General features: G+C 44.6%; 1 protein-coding gene across 9 annotated transcripts in view; it reads left to right on the top strand.

Moving 5' to 3' along the window:
- Positions 1-1,540: 1,540 nt before the first annotated feature.
- LOC129009892 (uncharacterized) overlaps positions 1,541-19,608 on the top strand; it is a 42,121-nt gene continuing 24,053 nt past the window's right edge. For 5 of the 9 annotated variants that reach the window (XR_008492864.1, XR_008492865.1, XR_008492867.1 and 2 more), the window contains exons 1-3: positions 1,541-3,963; positions 13,338-13,483; positions 18,438-18,621. The gene's annotated coding sequence lies outside the window, so the exon portion shown is untranslated. Of the gene's footprint in view, positions 3,964-8,030; positions 8,269-13,337; positions 13,484-18,437; positions 18,622-19,608 lie in introns of all 9 variants that reach the window. The other 4 variants (XR_008492866.1, XR_008492871.1, XR_008492870.1 and 1 more) reach the window with 2 other exon arrangements.

Consider the following 19,608-nt stretch of genomic DNA (forward strand, 5'->3'; position numbering starts at 1 on the left):
TAAGTATTATAAAGTGAACATCAGTCCAGAAACCCAGCAATAGTCCCTCCTGGAATCCATTGGCTTGCCTCAAGAATTTTTAGTCCTTCTATTTTAGGGTTGCCAGATAAAATAGAGTATGCAAAATCAATGTGCATTGGAGAAAATAATTTATTATTAGAGAACACATAATTTCTTTAGCATAAATATGTCTTGTGCCATTCTTAGTTTGGGACATACTTATTCTAAAAAATTATTTGTTCTTTATCTGAAATTCAGAATTAACTAGGCATTTTATATTTTTATTTGCTAAATCTGGCTACCTTATTCTCTTCTTAATATTCTTCAACTGTCCCAGCTTTGCCCTCCTTCCCTGCCCCCTCTTCTAGGGGAGTCGGATAGAGTAAGGAGAACGTGCCCTCCCCTTCCCTTCCTTTCCCCTCCCCTCCCTTTCCCCTCCCTTCCCCTTCCCTTCCCTTCCCTTCCCTCCCCTCCCCTTCCCTTCCCTTCCTTCCTTTTCCCAGTTTCTATATACTGTATTAGTCACTAATCTAAGTGTTCTAGGTACAACAGACAAAACCACATCAAAATAATCCAAAGCTCCCCGCTGCTCTCAGAGGCCTACATGCTGGTGGGAGAGATGGCAATTAAAGAAGATTAGTAAGTAGGGTAGAGAATATTAGAGAGGAAGATGTCCTGAGAAGAAGAAATAAATGAGGAAGAGGATGTGAAGTGCTGGGGAGAGTTGAAACTTTAGATGGGGCGGGGCTTGATGAAGCCTCCCGGAGAAGGTGTCTTCTGAGGAAAGGCTTGCAAGGAAGGGCGGGAGTGAGCCATGTAGGTGTTTGGGGGAAGAGCATCTAGACAAAGAAAGACAAGTACAGTGCAAGGTTCTGGAGGCAGGAGCGCACTCGGCTGCTGTGTTTGAAAATGAGGGCGGTGTGGCTGCAGGGGAGAGGAGGAGGGGGTGGACAAGAACTAGGGTGTGGCCAGGTTCTATGGGGCTGTGGGAAGGACCTTGACCTTTACTCTGAGGAGCATGGGAGCCATTGCAGAGTATTGAGCAGACGAGTGGCATGACCTGGCTGGATTCTTTCATAGAGTCCTTCTGGCTGTGATATTACTCTCTATTAGACAGGCAAGCTCCTTGAGGGCAGGCATTGTGTCCTATTGACCTTTATTATAAGGACATAGCACATCTAGCCTGTAGAAGACTTCAATATGTTTTTTCAAATGAATGAAGAACAACTGAATGAATGCATGAATGAATGCTGTCTCCCGACAGCCAGATCCTGGCTCCTAAGGACTCTGGGAGTCTTCTCACTGTCGAATGAAAACTCTGGTAGAGGATGCTGCCAGCAGCCAAGTCCCTGGGGCTCTTAGCTGCTGCTGTCGCAGCAACACACATCCAAACCCGTTTTCCTTCTTGCCACAGAGCAGGCTGCTTAATGGATCACTGTCACCTGGAGGGAGAATTTCAGGGGTGACCATGCCCTGGGCTATCTTCTGATTGATGATGTCATCGAGCGTTATTAACAAAATTGTAGACAAAGGTGGGAGGAATGGAGGATTTATTAATGGATGGCCTCAAAATTTACAACTGTAGATTGTATCTATTTGTTCAAGCCAAGAGGCCCTGTCCACATTTCACCTTGAAAACATCTTTGGGTTGAACCTCATGCTTCTCCTTCCTTTACCACAGGTCATCATCTGTCTTCTCCATAGTTCATAGAACAAAAAACAACATGACGTCCCACAAGAGCTAGTATTTCTTGTGAGGATTTAATCCTCTGAATAACTATGAAATGGGAAGCATAATTAACTCCTTTTACAGGTAATGAAACTGGAGCTTGGAGAGTTAGTACCGTGGCCAAGATCTCTGAGATAGGAAGTGGTGATACCCAGGACAGGAATCTAGATGCTGCGATGCCAGAGTCTTGAACCAACCCCTATGCCTGCTGGCCTTGGGATTAACCAGAAAAATAAAAGTCCAGATCCAATTGCTTGAATTTGTTTTTTTAAAAAAACTTTTATTTTAGGATCGGGGTGGATGTGCAGGTTTATTTTGTAGGTAAACTCATGTCACAGGGGTTTGATGTACAGACTATTTCATTACCCAGGAACTAAGCCTAGAACCAAATAGTTATTTTTTCTGCTCCTTTCCCTCCTCCCACCCTCCACCCTTTGCTAGGTCTCACTGTCTGTTGATCCCCTCTTCGTGTCCATGTGTTCTCATCATTTAGCTCCCACTTATGAGAACATGCAGGATTTGGTTTTCTGTTCCTGTTTTAGTTTGCTAAGGATAATGGCCTCCAGCTTCATCCACGCTCCTGCAAAGCACATGATCGCATTCTTTTTCTATGGCTGTGTAGTATTTCATGGTGTATTTGCACCACATTTTCTTTATCCAGTCTTCCATTTATGGGCATTTAGGTTGATTCTATGAATTTGTGTGTTGAAGCATAGCATAGCAATTCATATGCCTAAAAATATGGAAATCATAAGTGCGTGGCTCAATGAATTATCCAAAGCAAGTGCACCCAGTAACCAGTACCCATAAGAAACAGAACATCGCCAGCCCTCTAGGAGTTCCCTCATGTTGTCATCCCAGGCCACTGCACTCTCTTCTCCAGTGATAACAAATATTCTCACTTCTGAAGTGAGAATTTTAATATTTTAATTTTAATATTAGTTTAAAATTTTATTAAATGAAATTGTACAGAATAAACTCTGTCAGGATAATTTATTATATTTGAAAGTCTCATGTGTATTTCTAAAGGCAGCTATAGTTCACTTTTAGTTCTGTATAGCTTTTTATTATATGTGTCTATATGTGCAATATCATATTTTAGGACTTTTGTATATATATATTTCATGTATTCTTTTTATTATTGATGTACATGCGAGTTGTTTCCAGTTTGGAAAAGTGCTAAATAATGATGTATAAAAGAGAAAAATAGTCTAAGGAGAGACTAAATTAACCCACAGCTCCACTACTGAGAATTTACCTCCCTTAACTGTCATAGTTCTGGCCATTTGTGGACGTTCTTTTGCGTGGTGAACAGATGCAGGCATTTCTAACGGATCTATACCTGAGTCAGATTGTGGGGCCATAGAGTGTATATGTCCGTCTTTAGAAAATATTATCAAAGGGCTTTTGAGGGTGTTTGTAGCAGTTTACACACACAGCGGCATATGAGAGTCCCAGTCGCTGAGCCCCCTCACCAACACTTCATGTTGTTTTTCAAATAAAATGTTACCCATTGCATAGTGGTATCACATTGTGGTTTTAATCTGCATCTCCCTGATGACTGAGAATGTGCAGCACCTTTCTCTACACCTGTTGGCCGTCTGGCCACTCTTTGGGAAATGTCTGGATTGTTTACCCATTCTCTCCAGTGTGTCTCGTTTCTTCCTAATTGATGGGAGTTAGTCCCACATCCTACATGTCAGGCTTTTGTCACATAAATGGTAAATGTTTCTTCATGCTCTCTTCTTGCCTTTTCATTTTCTTGAAGGCATCTTTTGATGAAGAAAAGTTCTTAATTTTAATAAAGTCCAAATGCATGTGCCTGTTCTCCTCTGTGATGCTCCTGCCTGGGGCTGCAGTGCTAGTACTGGTCACCAGGGGGCAGAAGCCTCCCGTGTCCCTGGTGCCCACTGAGCTTTGCTGGAGCAGCTGGAGCTCCGGGATAGCCTCCTGAGACAGGCACCTCCTGTTAGTATCAATGATCTCCACATTATGAGGACAACGGAAGCAGGAAGGGGGTTTAATCACTTTCTCCCCGCGCTGACTTATTCACTCAGCGACTCTGCCCTGAGCACTCATCTTGTGCCAGGTGGCCTGGTGGGCTCAGCATTGGTGCTGAAAATGGCAAAGGAGTCCCTCTCCACCCCAGGAGCCTACAGTCTTAGGAGACCTGCACAGAACCACTAAAGCAAGTCCACATGAGAGAAAAGAGAAGGTGCTGTGATAAAAATACGGTAGGATGATGGGAGGGAGGGCCGGGGAGTCACTGTGTGGGGAGAAGCCAAATGCCTCACTGAGGTGACATTTATGCCATGGCCGGAATGACAATGGGGGACCAACGCTGCCCAAGTCAGGGACAGCGGTGTCAGAAAGAAGCCACCCTGGGGCAGAGCCTCACAGGTGGACCTGAGTTTGGCAGAGGAGGTTAGAAAGCGGACAGTGTGGCTGCAGGGAGGCTGGGGGCAGAGGAACAGAGGGAGGGGGGAGTCAGGGGAAATGAGGGTAGAGATCTGCTTGTCTTTGACAACATTGTGCCTCCAAACTTAGCAACTTTAAGCAACAAATACCTAACATCTGACTATTCGTGTCCAGCAGAATTTGGGCACAGCTTAGCTGGATGCCTCTGCCTCAGTGCCTCTCTGGAGGCTGGGACTGTGGTCTCAACTGAAACTGGACTGGGGAAGGATTAACTTCCAAGCTCACTCATGTGGGTATTGGCAGGACTCAGTGTGGACTGAGGGCCTAAATTCCTCCCCGTCTCTTGGCCTGGGCACTCCCTTGGCCTCTGCCATGTAAGCCTGTACATAGAGCACCTCATAACAGCAGAACTCGCTTCCCCAGTTTAAGGAATGCAATGGAGAACAAGAGAGACAGAGAGAGAGAGAGAGAGAGAGAAACAGAGACTGAGAGATTGGGGGAGGAAAAACAGAAGAGAGTGAACAGCAGAAAAATGGCAGCTTTGGGGTAAAAGCGTAACAGTTGCAATAGACTGAATATCTCCCCCCTCCAAAATTCATATGGCAAAATCCTAACCCCCAATGTAATGGTATTAGGAGGTGGGAGGTAATGAGGTTCTGAGGGTGGAATTCTTATGATTGGGATTACTAGCTTTATAAAATAAACCTCAAAGAGCCAGGCAGGCCACTGATGCCAGGCACGCTCTTTGCAGAGCTCCATGCAGGAGATGGGTTCAACAACGCCATCTCCTTGAACGAAGGGCAGGTGCAACACACCACCAACCATGGCCAGTGCTTGGCTAGGGTGAGAGCAGGCACAGAGGGGTCTCCACAGACAGAGACTCAAGAAGTCCAGAGTGGCCCATGACTGAGACGCACAAATGGGGACTCTCTGGGCTCTGTCCTTCGGCTTTCCCACTTGAGTGACCCACAGTCCCCTCCCAAAGGAATCTGGCCTCCATTAGTCCCCAGTGGCAACTTGTTTAGGTGGAAAGTCCCTGCTCATCTACTTTTAGGAAGATCAGAGGAAGTGCCTTTGTGCTGTTTTCACTTTACACAAGGCTATGATTATCTTTGCATGTTGCTGCTGTTTTTATTGTTCTAACAACCTACCCCAGGTGTCTCCTGTAGCAGACAGCTCCACTGTCCTGCCAGACTGTCTCCAAACCTTACAAGTTGTCAGTCTTACTGGGGAGGTTCTTTTTTACAAAGGGTGGGGGTGTCACACAAAAAGAGCGTTCAGCTGCTCTATGCATCTGTCTGCAATATGTCATCTCAGAGAGCTCACCCTCATAGCACCATCGGAGAGGAGCTGTGTCCTCATATGTCTTCATGACTTTCAGTAAGGGAGGCCTGTCAATGCTGCCGGAGCCTCACGTGATAAAATTCTGTTTCGACATCAGCTATCTTGTAGTGGTATCCGATGCTTTTCGGAATAGGCCGTGACAGTTTGTTAGCGCTTCCATCATACAGCGCCACAGACTGAAGGGCTTTAACAACAGAAATGCAGTTTCTCACAATTCTGAAGGCTTGAAATTGGACATGGAGCTGTGGGCTGCGGTGGTTTCTCTGAGGCCTCTCTGCATGGCTAGTTGATGGTCTCCGGCTCTCTCTGGGTCACAGGGCCTTCTCTGGTGTTTCACTGTGTCCTTACTGCCTCTCTTATAAGGACTTTAGTCATACTGCATTAGGGCCCACCCTAATGAATGTAATCTGTGTCACCTCTTTATGGACCACATGTCCAAATACAGTCCCATTCTGCGGCACTGGTGTTAGACATGAACATGACTTTGAAGAGTAGACAAAATTCATCCTGTAATGTATACTAATGCCCTGCAGAAGACAGACTCCCAGGAAAGGAGTTACTTGGTGAGGAATATGCATATATAACATTTTCATGGCTTAGTCAGATGACTTTCCAAAAGGGCTGTTGTGGATACATTGCCACCAGCAGTCCTGAATGTAGCTGCTTCCCAGCATCCAGCCGCCCCTGGGTTTCAAGTCTTTTAATATTTTGTCAATCTGGTGTCTGTGTGACAAACAAAATTCCATTGATCCTTTCATTTCCAGCTTCCCAGATGATATGTGTGTGTCATCTTTCGGCTGTATAGTCCCCACTTGGATTTTCTCCTTCCCTAGTCATCGCTCAGATCCATGGCACTGTGATGGGCTCTTTCTCCCACCCAATGAGTCTCCTGGCATTGGGCCCTTTGCCGGGTCTGCAATTGCAGTAGCTGTTTCTCAAGACTCCCTTTATGTTAAACAAAGAAACACAGTTATTGGCTTTAAGTCCAAAGGGTTCTTCTAGTTTTTTTGCTGTGTCACTGTCTCTAAAACAGAGGAGGAAACGAGGCCTCCCCAGGTCCTTTTCTTCCGTGTCAGTGCAGACCAAGCCTTGGGGAGTTGAGAATGAAAGTCACACAGTAGTTCTCGTGAGCAGTTTTGGAGCTGCCTTCTTACATCCAAAAGCCTGTGTTTGCTCATTTCTAAAATGAGGGTGTGTTTTTGAGGATTTGCTGGGATAATGCTCTTTATACAGGCTATGAATACAGGTCCCTGGGTGCTAGAAGAGAGGCCCCAGGCACACTCAGTTATCTGGGAAGGTTCTGGTTGGTGTTCATTCACTAAACACACATATATTAAACATTTACTTTGTGCAGGCACTTTTATAGATGACTAGCATATTTTAACAAACAAAGCGGATGCCAACCCCTGGGCCTCAACTCCATTCTATCCAGGGAGTCAGATCCTCACTGGAGACATCCAAAGCAAGGCACGCCCACAGAGTGGGAGAGGCAATGCCCTCCTGGCCTCCTCTAGGTATAAACACTCCCTCCCAGATTCTGACCAGGATGACAGATCCCAGGACCAACTCTAAAGTGGGTGGACTCTGGGTCCAGAAGAAGGACTTCCTGGGACCCCAAAAGGATGAGGGGATTATATGGCCTGTGGCTGGGGAGAGACTGACAGAACTCTGGATCTCATACACCTCATAATTCCCCCAAGATAGCTGAGGTCTGGGGCTTCTGCAAGAGGAAACAAGTCAAGGTGAGCTGAAGATGGGGCCTCACGTCCTTGTCAAAGGAGAGGGGGGTTGGAGTCAGAGCCAGCCCCCAAAAGACCCATGCCCAGCACAGTCACTTCCCAGCTCTGCTTGTCCTCCTCCTTCCCACATCCACCTTTCCCAACCCCAGCACCAGGGTGCCCAGACCTGAAGCAGTGATGAGCCACCTGCTCACACGCCTGCTTGGAGCCACAGTCCTGGTGCCCAGGTACACGGAGCTGTGTGCCCTGGGCCTACAGGAGGAGAATGTCAGTGGGTAGCTGAGATCCACAATTGTCTGTAAAGTCCTGCTCTATGACCAGGTCTGTCCCTGCCAGGATAGCACAGAGGGCTTGGACTGGGGTGGGGCTGTCCTCTAGATAGGCAGCAGCACACAGGTGCTGTGGATGAGCCGTGCTGGAGGAAAGACCAGGCCTCTGACTCTGACGCCCACTTCCTGCCCCCAGCACCTTCTCTTTCATTTTGGCCACTTGGCCAGATCAATACTCTGTAGATTTCTCTCAGCCCCCAAGCTTTCCATCATTCAAGCTTAAGGTGGCCTACATGTAGGTCAAGTGGCCTGGATCAAAGCTGCCGCAGCATCTGCACATTTTTCTTGCCTGGATGAAGCCTCTGGAGCCCATCAAGGTAGAGGCAGATAGTGAGGTGGCTGCAGTCTGGAAGATTTTCTGAGGTGTGGGATTTTGGGGCTGGAATTCCCCTAAATTCAGTGAGTTCACTTTGGTGTTTGGAAAGGCCAGTGCAAAGTGATCGATGATGGTAATCCTGTCTCTTTTCCCAGCTCTGATCCATATCCAGAAATAGGAGCATTTCCAGTGCTAGCTGTTGAGTTAGTGTCAGCACCATGGGACGAGAACCTTCCAGTTACAGTGCTGCAGTTAGAGCCACCTCCAGAGCCTTCTTGCCCTTGTCCTGGGACTGTTAGAATCAGCCCAACGAGGAGATACCTGACATCATAGCATCTGCTGCAACTTCTCGCCTCAGCCCTGGAGCAGGAGGCTGAAGAGAAGGAACAATTGGTGAGGCCGCTGTCCCCAAGCCCCATGCTCCTCCAGATCCTGAACATAGGAGTTGTCACGGAGATGGAGAGCAGAGCATGGGACCCCAGCTCCTGGGCCTCTCTGAAAGGCTTCCCAGGGCACAGGCTTGACCCCGTGTGTCTGGGAACTGCCCCTTTTTCTCATACTTGGTGCAGGCTTTGCCTTGTTCATGGCAGGCTTCCTGGCAGGAGGCGAAGGAGCAGGCAGGGTGGGACTCCAGCAGCTCCTCCTGCTCCCAGAGGCCACCTCTTTCTTCAGTGACTGAGGTCTGATTTCACCTGAGCATCTGGGCTAGGGTCCTTAACGGGGGACCCCCGCAGTATTTCAGTGTAGGTTCTTTCTATTTTCTGTAAGTGTCAGTCAGCTGAGAAATAAAGAGAAAGACAGAAAGAGTAGAAAGAGAGGAATTTTACAGCTGGGCTGCTGGGGGCGACATCACATATTGGTAGGACCATGATGCCCACCTGAGCCTCAAAGTCAGCAAGCTTTATTAAGGATTTCAGAAGGGGAGGGGGTGCAAGAACAGGGAGTAGGTACAAAGATCACATGCTTCAAAGGGCAAAAAACAGAACTACTGATAAGGGTCCAACAAAGATCACAAGGCAAAGGGCAAAAGCAAAGATCACAAGGCAAAGGGCAAAAGCAGAATTACTGATAAGGGTCTATGTTCAGCGGTGCATGTATTGTCTTGATAAACATCTTAAACAACAGAAAACAGGGTTCAAGAGCAGAGAACCAGTCTGACCTCAAATTTACCAGGGCAGGGTTTTTCCCCACCCTAATAAGCCTGAGGGTACTTACAGGAGACCAGGGCGTATCTCAGTCCTTATCTCAACTGCATAGGACAGACATTCTCAGAATGGCCATTTATAGACCTCCCCCCAGGAATGAATTCCTTTCCCAGAGTATTAATATCAATATTCCTTGCTAGGAAAAGAATTTAGCAATATCTTCCCTACTTGCACGTCCATTTATAGGCTCTCTGCAAGAAGAAAAATGTGGCTGTTTTTCCCCAACCCTGCAGGCAGTCAGACCTTATGGTTGTCTTCCCTTGTTCCCTAAAATTGCTGTTATCCTGTTCTTTTTCAAGGTGCACTGATTTCATATTGTTCAAACGCACATGTTTTACAATCAATTTGTACAGTTAATACAATTGTCATAGTGGTCCTGAGGTGATGTACATCCTTCAGCTTATGAAGATAACAAGATTAAGAGATTAAAGTAAGACAGGCATAAGAAATTATAAGAGTATTATTTGGGAACTGATAAATGTCCATGAAATCTTCACAATTTATGTTCCTCTGCCACAGCTCCAGCCGGTCCCTCTGTTCGGGGTCCCTGACTTCCTGCAACAGGTCCTCCAGTATGCTGCCCAAAACAGGCTCTCTCTGGCTGTCAGGAGGGCGGAGGTATTGTGGAGGAGGTGCAGCCTCCATAGGGTACAGGTCCCAAAGCCTCCAAGACTAGCAGCTGTGCCCTGGGGTCTCCATGCCTCCATCCTGCCCAAACACTTATTCATATTGATAAGATTTCAAATTTATATAATAACTTTCAAATAAAGAATTTGACTTTTTAATGAAAATTTCCATGTCTTCTTTACCCCTCTATATTGTCAGATAGCATTGCTGAGGCTATCCTGAAAATACCACAGAGTTTCATCTTTTCGCTGTGGTTGTTTGTGTGATTAAATTACAATCGTTATTGCAAATCTTTCAGGTATGGCTTTTAGAGGTCTTTGACCTATATTTGGCATTTTTTGACTCTTAGATTTATTGTGGAAGGAAGGATCATATAGATTCATTTCTGAGTCAGATCTTACCACCTTTTGGCATCAAGAATTTAGCATCAGAGTTTCCAGAAATTATGTATGCCACTTGATATGTCAGATGTCTTAGCTAGTCTGGGCTGCTAAAGCAGCATACCAAAGACTAGGTGGCTTATAAATAAGAGAAATGTACTTTTCACAATTCTCGAGATGGTGAAGTTCAACATCAAGCTTTCAGCAGATTCAGTGTCTGGTGAGGGCTGGCTTCCTGGTTCTTGGACAGCCATCTTTTTACTGTGTTCTCACATAGCAGAAGGGATGAGGGAGCCCTCTGGAGACTTTTCTGTAGGGGTACTAATCCCATTCATGAGGTCTCTGGTTTCATAATCTAATCACCTCCTCCCAAGGTCTCACCTCCAAACACCATCATATAAGGGACTGGATTTCAACATATGAATTTGAGGGGGACAAAAGCATTTGGTCCATAGCATCAGGTAACTCTGAGTCATTTGCACTCAAAATAATTCTGTAATCTTCTGTGAATATTCACTGGTCTCCTCTTGGTTAAAAAAAAATTTTAATTGTACGTCTTGATTCAGCTGGGTCTAAAGTTTAACTTCTACAAGTTGCCTGCACAACTTGTCCACAGGACAAAAGGAACTTTAGACGCAACTGGGCATTTGGAGTTTTAGGAAAGTTGTTGGGAGGGTTTGGGGTCTGGACAAGGAGAAGTAGAGGGAGGAGAGGACAAAGGTGAAGCAGGAAAGAGATCAGAATGAAAAAGGGGAGGAAGGACCCCTGTATATAAGTGTCAACTGGAGGACAAGGAAGGGGAGGGTTTCCTAAGAAGATGAGTTTAGTTTGTTGTTGCTTCAGTTTGCTGAGTTGCCCATTATGTTTGGTCAGGTAAGTATTTTTTGGGACAATATTTTTTAAATTTTTTGGAGACAGGGCGTCACCCTGTCATGCAGGCTAGAGTGCAGTGGCACCATCATAGCTCACTGCAGCCTCCAACTCCTGGGTTCAAATGATCCTCCCACCTCAGCCTACTGATTAGATAAGACACATACAACTATGCTTTGCTAGTATATACATATATATATATATATATATATATTTTTTTTTTTTTTTGGTAAGGACTGGAGCTTCCTATGTTGTCCAGGCTGGACTAAAACTGACTTGGAGTGATTTTTATGCCTTAGCCTCCCAAAATGCTCACTGTCCAGGTATGAGCCACTGTGCCTGGACTAATGAGAAAATTTTTTATTCCAAATGTCGTTTGGAAGCCTCTGCGTACCAACCAAAAACTACTACTCACTGGGCCTGAGAAATCTTCCTTTCTTGTTAAGGCACCTCTCAACTGAGCAATTTTGTTTAAATCAAATGTACCCCAGAGTGGCCACGGAAGGCCAAATCTTGATCTAGTGATGCCATTTAGAAAGATGGGCACGGGAATGAGCATTGAGAGGAAAGTACACACAAGGAGCAGGAGTTTTTCCTAGAAGTGCAAAGCACTTGGGCTTAGCCAGCCCCAGGGGAGCAGGGGCTGGATGCTTATGCACCTCGTGTCCTGAGCCCTCAGCCTGACAGCTGCTCACCTCTGAATGAAGACACAAACATTTGTGCCTCTAGCAGGTAGAAAAAAACACCATGCACTCTCTGGATCCCAATAAGAATGCACAGAAGGAAGGAGAAAGGAGAACCTAATCCAGTTTTATTGGTGACCCACAGCACAATGTGTCCAAACAGATGCCTGACCAGTGAGAACCCCAAACTCACCAGCACGTGACGCTGGCTCAGAAAACAGCCTTTTAAGGCCTGTGACTGTGTTCTACCCTCTGATTCTCCTTGTTATGACAACAATCTTTAATGGCACAACACACAACAGTATCATAAAGTCTAGTGAAGGCAGAGTAGAAGCCCTGTTTACAATGCATGGTACCATTAAGGAAGATAAATCACCTTTTAACCAGCACTTTTCTATTTTGGCTCCAAGCAGCCAAAGAGGAGAGACAAGCATCCATCACCTCGTGCAAGCAACACCAAATGCCACAGCAACCAACCAATCAGGGAGGCATGGACTCACTGCAGCAGGGGAGTGTGGCAAAGAAAACCCAAGGATGTTCAGATGAATCTGGGGACAGCCATGTGGTGGTAGAGAGCAGTGCGAAGTGTTGCAAAAGTTATGGAATGATGACTTTTGTAGTTAGCTGTGCATTCTCAATTACATGGCACTTGAAATCTTGCTTCCAATCATTCCCCCAACCTTTCTGTTTAGAGATAAAATCCTCAAAGACAAGCAATGTTTATTTCAGCTGTGTATTTTGGAAGTGGTTTGTGGAACCTAACACATATAAGTGATCACTGAGAGAATCAGCATTTATAAATTCTTATTTGCACGTGGTATTTCGTAGTAGCTCATGCTCTTCAGCTCTGATTCCTTTCTTCAAAAGCTTGCAATAAACCTGGACAAGAATTGTATGGTGGTATCGGCTGCCCTACTTTAAATTCCCTTAAAAATGTATTAAAAGGTTGATTAGCCAGAATATGTAGGACTTAACCTATCCTGGGATCACAGCATTTCTGAAGCTAAGGTTCTTTAACTTCAAAAAAGCACCATAAAAGAAGAAGAAAAGACAACGACTTGACATAACATATATTTTCTTGTAATTGCAGTCTGATGTCTTGAACAGCTGTTGCCTGCCAAAATGGACAAAGAACCAAGAGCAGCTGCAGGCCATGCACCACCACTGGGATTGCTGTGACCTTCCTGCCTTGCCCTGGGTCTTAAATCACCAAACTCTATGGCTCACACTGGGCTGACACTGCTGACCTTACTACAGCCTTGCAAATGACGTCATCACCATACGTTCTTCACTCAGTCCGTGGCAGGGATTCGGCCAAAGGCATGATCATGTTTAAAATCAAAACCCTTTATGAGAGTTCCCTTGTGCAGTGCTTTCCAGTGTTTAGGCACTACTGGGTCAATTTTCTCATTATTTACATAACCTTGCATTTCTGCCTTAAGAACCCATTGTTTGGGTCACTTCTTATGGTGCTTATCACTTTCGATCTAGTGTTAGAGCAAAATGCACACTCCCATCCTCTCCACTAGTTTGTAAGCTCTTGAAGCAGGGCTGAGTCAGACTCATCCATAGATCCCCTGAAGTGCCTGGCACTCTCCAAGTGAATAGAGGCACTTAATAAACATCAGTAGAATCAGATTTAATTTAATGGAAGTTGATTAAAATTCACTTTCTCCTCCTCCTCCTTCACTGCACAGGAAATTCAAGCCAGCATGAGCTGAAGAGCATCTTCAGCATCAAAACTAAGGAGGATTGTTTTTCAGCTTCTTGCTGTAGCTAGGTGACATGATGGCATTTAGTGTTCCAGGCCTGCATTTGAAACCTCGACATTTACCTTAACAAGGTAGGTGACCCTGAGCAAATGTTTTCACATCAGTAAACCTCAGTTTCCCCATCTGTCAGCTTACAATTGTAAGGATTTTTAAAAGGATAACGTAGGTATCAAGCATCCAGCTTAATCCCTGGATCACAATGAGCATATGATCTATCAAAGTTACCAACCACATCCTGCGGCTAGAATTAAGCTCCACTGTGGTATTACTTGAACCTAAACTTCACACTATGAAATAGTACTGTATAAAGATCACATACCTAAATTGGAAACTCAATGTTTAAAGACAAAAAAGACTCTCACACTCCTTAATTGAGGGGAAGTTAAAGAATATTGACCATTACATTAAATTGGTTATAAATTGGCAAGGATGTAGAGTGATGCATTTGTGTGTGTGTGTGTGTAACAGGTGTATAGGCAGAGTGCACTTTTTTTTTTTTTTTTGTTTGAGAGACAGAGTCTTGCTCTGACACCCAGGCTGGAGTGCAATGGCCTGATCTTGGCTCACCGCAACCTCCCCCTCCTGGGTTCAAGTGATTCTCATGCCCCGGCCTCCTGAGTAGCTGGGATTACAAGTGTATGCCACCACACCTGTGTAATTTTTGTTTTTTTGGTAGAGATGGGGTTTCACCATGTTGCCCAGGCTGGTCTCAAACTCCTGACCTCAAGTGATCCACCTGCCTCAGCCTCCCAAAGCGCTGGGATGACAGGTGTGAGCCACCACACCTGGCCAGGAGTGCATTTTTAAAACAGAGGTTGGTCTACTAATGTGAATGTAGAAAACCCTGCAATATCGACAATGTGGTTAGGGGTTGTACGTGTAGTAAATGGTTTGCTTCACTCAATATCTGAAAGAACAAACTTTGTTTTTTAAATGTTCCTTGATGGGTTTCACTCTCATTCATTTTAACCCAAACTTCCACTCCTCTACTCAAGCTTACCACCCTGCACCCTCGGTCTCAGCTGACACCTCTGCCGTACATGTCATTAGGAAGCTTGAAGCCATCCCTAGCTTTACCCATCCCCAGTCTTTCTCTTGCTGCCCTGTATGTGGTGTTCCTCCTCTTTTCAAGACAAAGCTGCTTGCCTGACTTTCCCTTCATCCGCTCCTGCCACCTTCAAGACCACGCTCTGTCAGTTATCATCTCTCTCCTAAATTTTTAGCTTCTCTCTTTTTCCTCTGCCAGATGCATAACCAAGTCTTTCAGATTAACCTGTAAGCTCCTTTTCAACCCATTTCACCATCTGGTCATAGCCCAGTCTTAGCTTGCCCCATTGCTTTACTCAGGACATCCCCAAATCTGCTGTTCTCACCGCTCCCTTGACAAAAACTTTCATCTGAGATGAGTCTTTCTGTGTAGATGGAGCTATCACGTATTTTGTTATAACCTGACAGCATTGTGAACAGGGCCAGTTGCTTGGCAGGGCTAGAGAACATTCTTGTAGAAAGCGGTAGATAGATGAGCACACACCTGCTGGCCCACGGGTGATCTGCTCTAGGGAGGTGGTGGTCATCTGATGCACTCCATTTGCGGTTCAGCCCATGTGTGGAATCATCTTCTCCTGCCAACATTCCCAAGAGGGCTCACCACTAACCTTCAGAGTCAACTAGTTGTGGGTGGAAATTGACAGGAGTAAGTAAGCATTCCATCAATATTTGACAATCCCTAGGCTAAGTGCCAGGTTTATAACAAGGAATAGGACAGGTGGGTTGTCTCCCATGGAGTTTACTGTTTGCCCATGAGCCTTTCCCCCATTTTCTACCTCCAGTGGCCTTGGTGCTCTGGGGCCTATTCCATGCTTCCACTGTCACTGGCTCCATGTATTTGCTCTCTGCAGCCAGCCTTCCTGCTGTTGACGGTGTCCTCCCTTGTCATCACAGTTTATTGACCCAGAAGCTCTGACTGGAGCAGGGAGGGCTTGGAGGGTCAGAAAAAATACTATTAATTATAGAGAGGGTTAAATTGTTTTCTCAGGGTCATTCAGTCAGATAGTAGCAGAGATAAAAACTCCCCAAATCCCTTAGATTAGGTCAAATCCTGCCATAGGCACCTATAGTACCTTGCACCTCTTTTTTTGTAACAATCATCATTCTTGTAGCTATTTGTTTAGTGCCTGTGTTCACCGGAGTCCAGGCTCTGCTAGAGCTGGTATCACGTCTATCCTTTGCACTGTGCATCTAGCACACTCTTGGTATAGATTGCTGGACAAAAATATTTGATTTTGTTTTAGATTTTTAGGCACCTTGAAATTTTTAGTTAACTGTTTTTTAAAGCAGTTTCCTAAATCTGCAACCATTTCGCTTGCATAAAAGGGTTTTTGAGTCTGGCGATCAGGCACTACTGCAAAAAAGGGCCTAGGATCCAAGGAAGATTTAGGGAGAAGGAAATGTTCTAAACCAAAACAAAAACCATTGGAGCCAGAGGTGCGGATAAGGGTGTCCAGGTATATGATAACCTGTGTGGACTCAGAGGTCCTGGGTGTGTAATAACACAAGATTTCCTCCCCACGGCACAGAGCTGCTTGTGCTCAAGTCCTGCCAGTTGACAGAAAGCTCCCTTGTCTTGTGACTACTGCATTAGGCAGAAGGAGAAAAGAAAGGGCACAAGGGGCCATGGGCAAGGTAAGGAGGGAAAGACAGTTGCTTTGAAAAGTCACCAGCAGCTGAGGAGCAAAGCCCTTTCAGACCCGGCCCTACATGTTGGGGAGGTACTTGAGCGTCCTTTAAGAGGAGGCAGTAGGGGGCCAATGAGATTTTGAGGACAGAGCAGCTGCTCACACTAGAGAGGCCAGAAATCCTGAGGTTGGACAGAATTTGCTATTGTTTGGATGGTGCTTCTTGAATTTTTATTCTTTTTTCCCCTGGGGATATGGCTGGTGTATATTGTTAATGATCAGTTGGTTTGGTTTCTGAGTACTTTCAGGGTGCCAAGGCTTTGTATGTGTTCCTTAGTTGCAAACAGGTTCATGCAGTGACTTCCTCAGACACTGCTTCTTGTGATATAATTTTGTTTGAGGTGTAATTTAGGCTGAAGTCTAGTAGATGACATTTAAGAGTAAGAACTGGCAGGTAGGGGTGGGGACAGAGGCAATGGAGAAGTGTGTGTTTGGAATTTAAAGAACCTCAAGAAACTGTGATATTATGAAATATATATCTGGTCTTCATCTTGATTCCTGGCATAAAACTCCTACAATTCTTGGAATCAAAAATTTTAAATCTAAAGTGTGACTGTAAGAAACTAACATGGTGCTGCGTTTCATTCTAAATGGATTTTGGGTGACAAGGTTTAACAGAGTAGAATCACAGGAATGATTTCCTAATTTCTCAAGGCGAGATAGTTTTTACCCTGGACCCCCCAAACATTGAAGAACCCTTTCTTATGTGGATTTCTAAACAGTTTACAGCACAGTAGTAGGGTTTATTTCCTAAATGGTAAAACAAAATCACAGAGAATCTGAGTAACCTTGGATTGTCCTGCTTTAGCCACTTGGCAGAGACTAAGCTTTCCAAGCCAAGGAACCAGACAATCACAGCGTTATTGGGTAAACTGTAGCTGACCTTGTGTAAGCCTTCTCTGGGGTAGCATATGACCATGATTTATAAGTTTCTCCCACCATCACCAACACATATTTTTCTGCTTTTTTGATGTGTTTTCTGTTGTCCTCTTTACAAAAAAGTTAAAGGCTTTTTTTGAGAGACAGTACCAGGTATTTACTATGGCTGAATGAATCATACCTAACATCACCACATATGAGACATCTCTTCAAAACTAACAGGTGACAGAAAAGACAACCCAGTCAACTGTGATCAACTAGGAAGTGAAAAAATATGGAGCTCCATATTTTAATAGGCACAACCTAAACAAAATTGTGAGAATATGGCACAGGCATATGTGTTACAGATGCCATGATAATCCTCACACCAAATTGTAAAAAAAAAAAAAAAAAAAAGCAAACCCTAAAGTGTTTAATGTACCTCATATCTTTGCTACATCAAATTTTTGGATCAGAATTTATAAGATCTACCAGAAAAGTATCAAAAGATTATTCTCTTGCAGTGCAGGTTATCTACACACTCTATGTTCAGAATGTGTCCTTTTAAAAATGAAAAATTTCACACATTTTAACCTGAGGCAGGAAATAACAATTGTGAAGCCTCAAGCAAGCATTTCAGTTTAGTGGTGGTGAGTTTGAGGAAGAGTCAGAGCCCCTGGTGTTTCTTTCACCTGGAAGTCTGAAGCCTGGGCCCAGAAGCAGAACTCAGTTGATGGAATTTTGTCTACATCAGGAAAAAATGAATTTGGGATGAACTAGTTCTCAGCTACATACAACCAAGAGTATTAAAATTATAATTCAATCAGAGAGACCATAACAGTTAATTCCTTTGGAAATCATACAATAAATATGACATCATTTTTTTTAAAATTTATTTTATGTTTGTTGAAATGGGGGTCTCACTATGTTGCCCAGGCTGGACTTAAACTCCTGGGCTTAAGTGATCTGCCTGCCTCGGCCTCCCAAAGTGCTGAGATTAAAGGCATGAGCCACCATGCCCAGCCCGACATTATATTTTCTAAACTAATATACAGCTAGAATATTATGCACTCTCTGAATAATAGAAAAAGAGGTTTTAATATAAGTAGATTTTTTAACTTTAATAATTTTAAAAACCAAAAAATTTAAGGCTTTAAAGGAATAATAATCAAACCCTATAAAGTTACAAACAAAGTACATTTCTTAAATATCTACCACTCCAGTTCTTTGAATACTACAATTGGTTGCACACATTAAACTTGTGCAATGATTAATGCTTTCGCTGTCTTTTCCATCTGCTTACAGTTATGCCACAGATCTCTGGGCATAAGGACTAGCCAGGTCTGTCTAACACATACTTTGGTGTGACTTAACAAACTGGTTTCTACTACTTTCAGCCTAAAGTGACAGTGCTTTTTAATGTTGGTTGTAGGCAGGGGACTGTTGCCCCCTCCCAAGCACTTCAGCTTCCTTGCACGGCCTCTCCTTGGCTTCTGTCTGTCCCTGCCAGAAGCATTTCATGGGACCCATCCTGACCCTCCAAGAAAGCAGAAAAGGGGGTTCCTGATGTAAAAAGTAAAGAACTATCATCGGAAGAAGTTGAGTCCTTTTAAACTGTGAGTCCTGGAGCCACGTTAAAATGAGAGCAATCACACCTTACTCCCCGCTTTGAGCTATGTATTCATCTCTTCAAACTGCTTGCTATTGCCACAAATAGCTATCAATTAATTTTAATTTGGGATAATTAGCATAGCGTCTTATCAGAACTATAGCCCATACTCTATAGCTTAACAATGGATAGCCAATTGCTCGTCAATTTTATTTCTGTAAACCAAAGAGAGTTCCTGATCAACAACTTTGTACCAGCCCACTCTCTCTGTCCCCCTTTCATCTTTAGAAACCTCCTTGGAACAAAGGCTCTAGGAAGCTCACAGCCAAGGGTACTTGAGTCTGAGTCTTCCAGGCAGCTGTCCTCACTTTGGCTCAAGTAAACTCTTTACATTGTACTCTGTGTCTCAGCTTCTTCCTTTCAGGTCGATACTGAGGGGAGTAAATGAATGGCTCCTGCTCTTTTTCTGTCTGAAGCTTGGACTATTCATGAGAGGACTTCCTACTCCAAGCTATAAGGGAGGCTTGCTCAGAAGGAGGAGCTCCTGTCTGCTGAGGACGCGGTTCCATCCAATGAGATCAGCAGGGTTATCAGCAGCTTCTGTTAATTCTGTTGGGGCAGGCACTTGGCAAGTGGCAGTTATTTGAGCTGAGGATGCTGGGATGGATTTTTACATGAGCAGTTGGCCCTTAGATCATGATACCAGCCTAAGTGCCCAAGGAAATGGAACAGCAGGGAGAGGGGACATCACACACACCACCAAAATCTCTTGTTAGTCTCTGGCTTCCATATCCTTCCTCAAAACTTCAGCCCAACTCAGCCTCATTTTTCCATCTCTTCTCCATTCCTCCATGGGAGAGCTTTCTGTTGGTACAGGAATAGCTGAGAAGTGGGAAAGATCAAGGGTAGTAAGAGCTGCCCCAGATAATCTACAGAAAGCTTTGCTGGAATTAGGTTGTGCATCTCTCAACCTGAGCTAGATTTGTTGGGCCAG

This window comes from Pongo pygmaeus, chromosome 10 (genome assembly GCF_028885625.2).
Source record: "Pongo pygmaeus isolate AG05252 chromosome 10, NHGRI_mPonPyg2-v2.0_pri, whole genome shotgun sequence".
Classification (NCBI taxonomy): domain Eukaryota; kingdom Metazoa; phylum Chordata; class Mammalia; order Primates; family Hominidae; genus Pongo; species Pongo pygmaeus.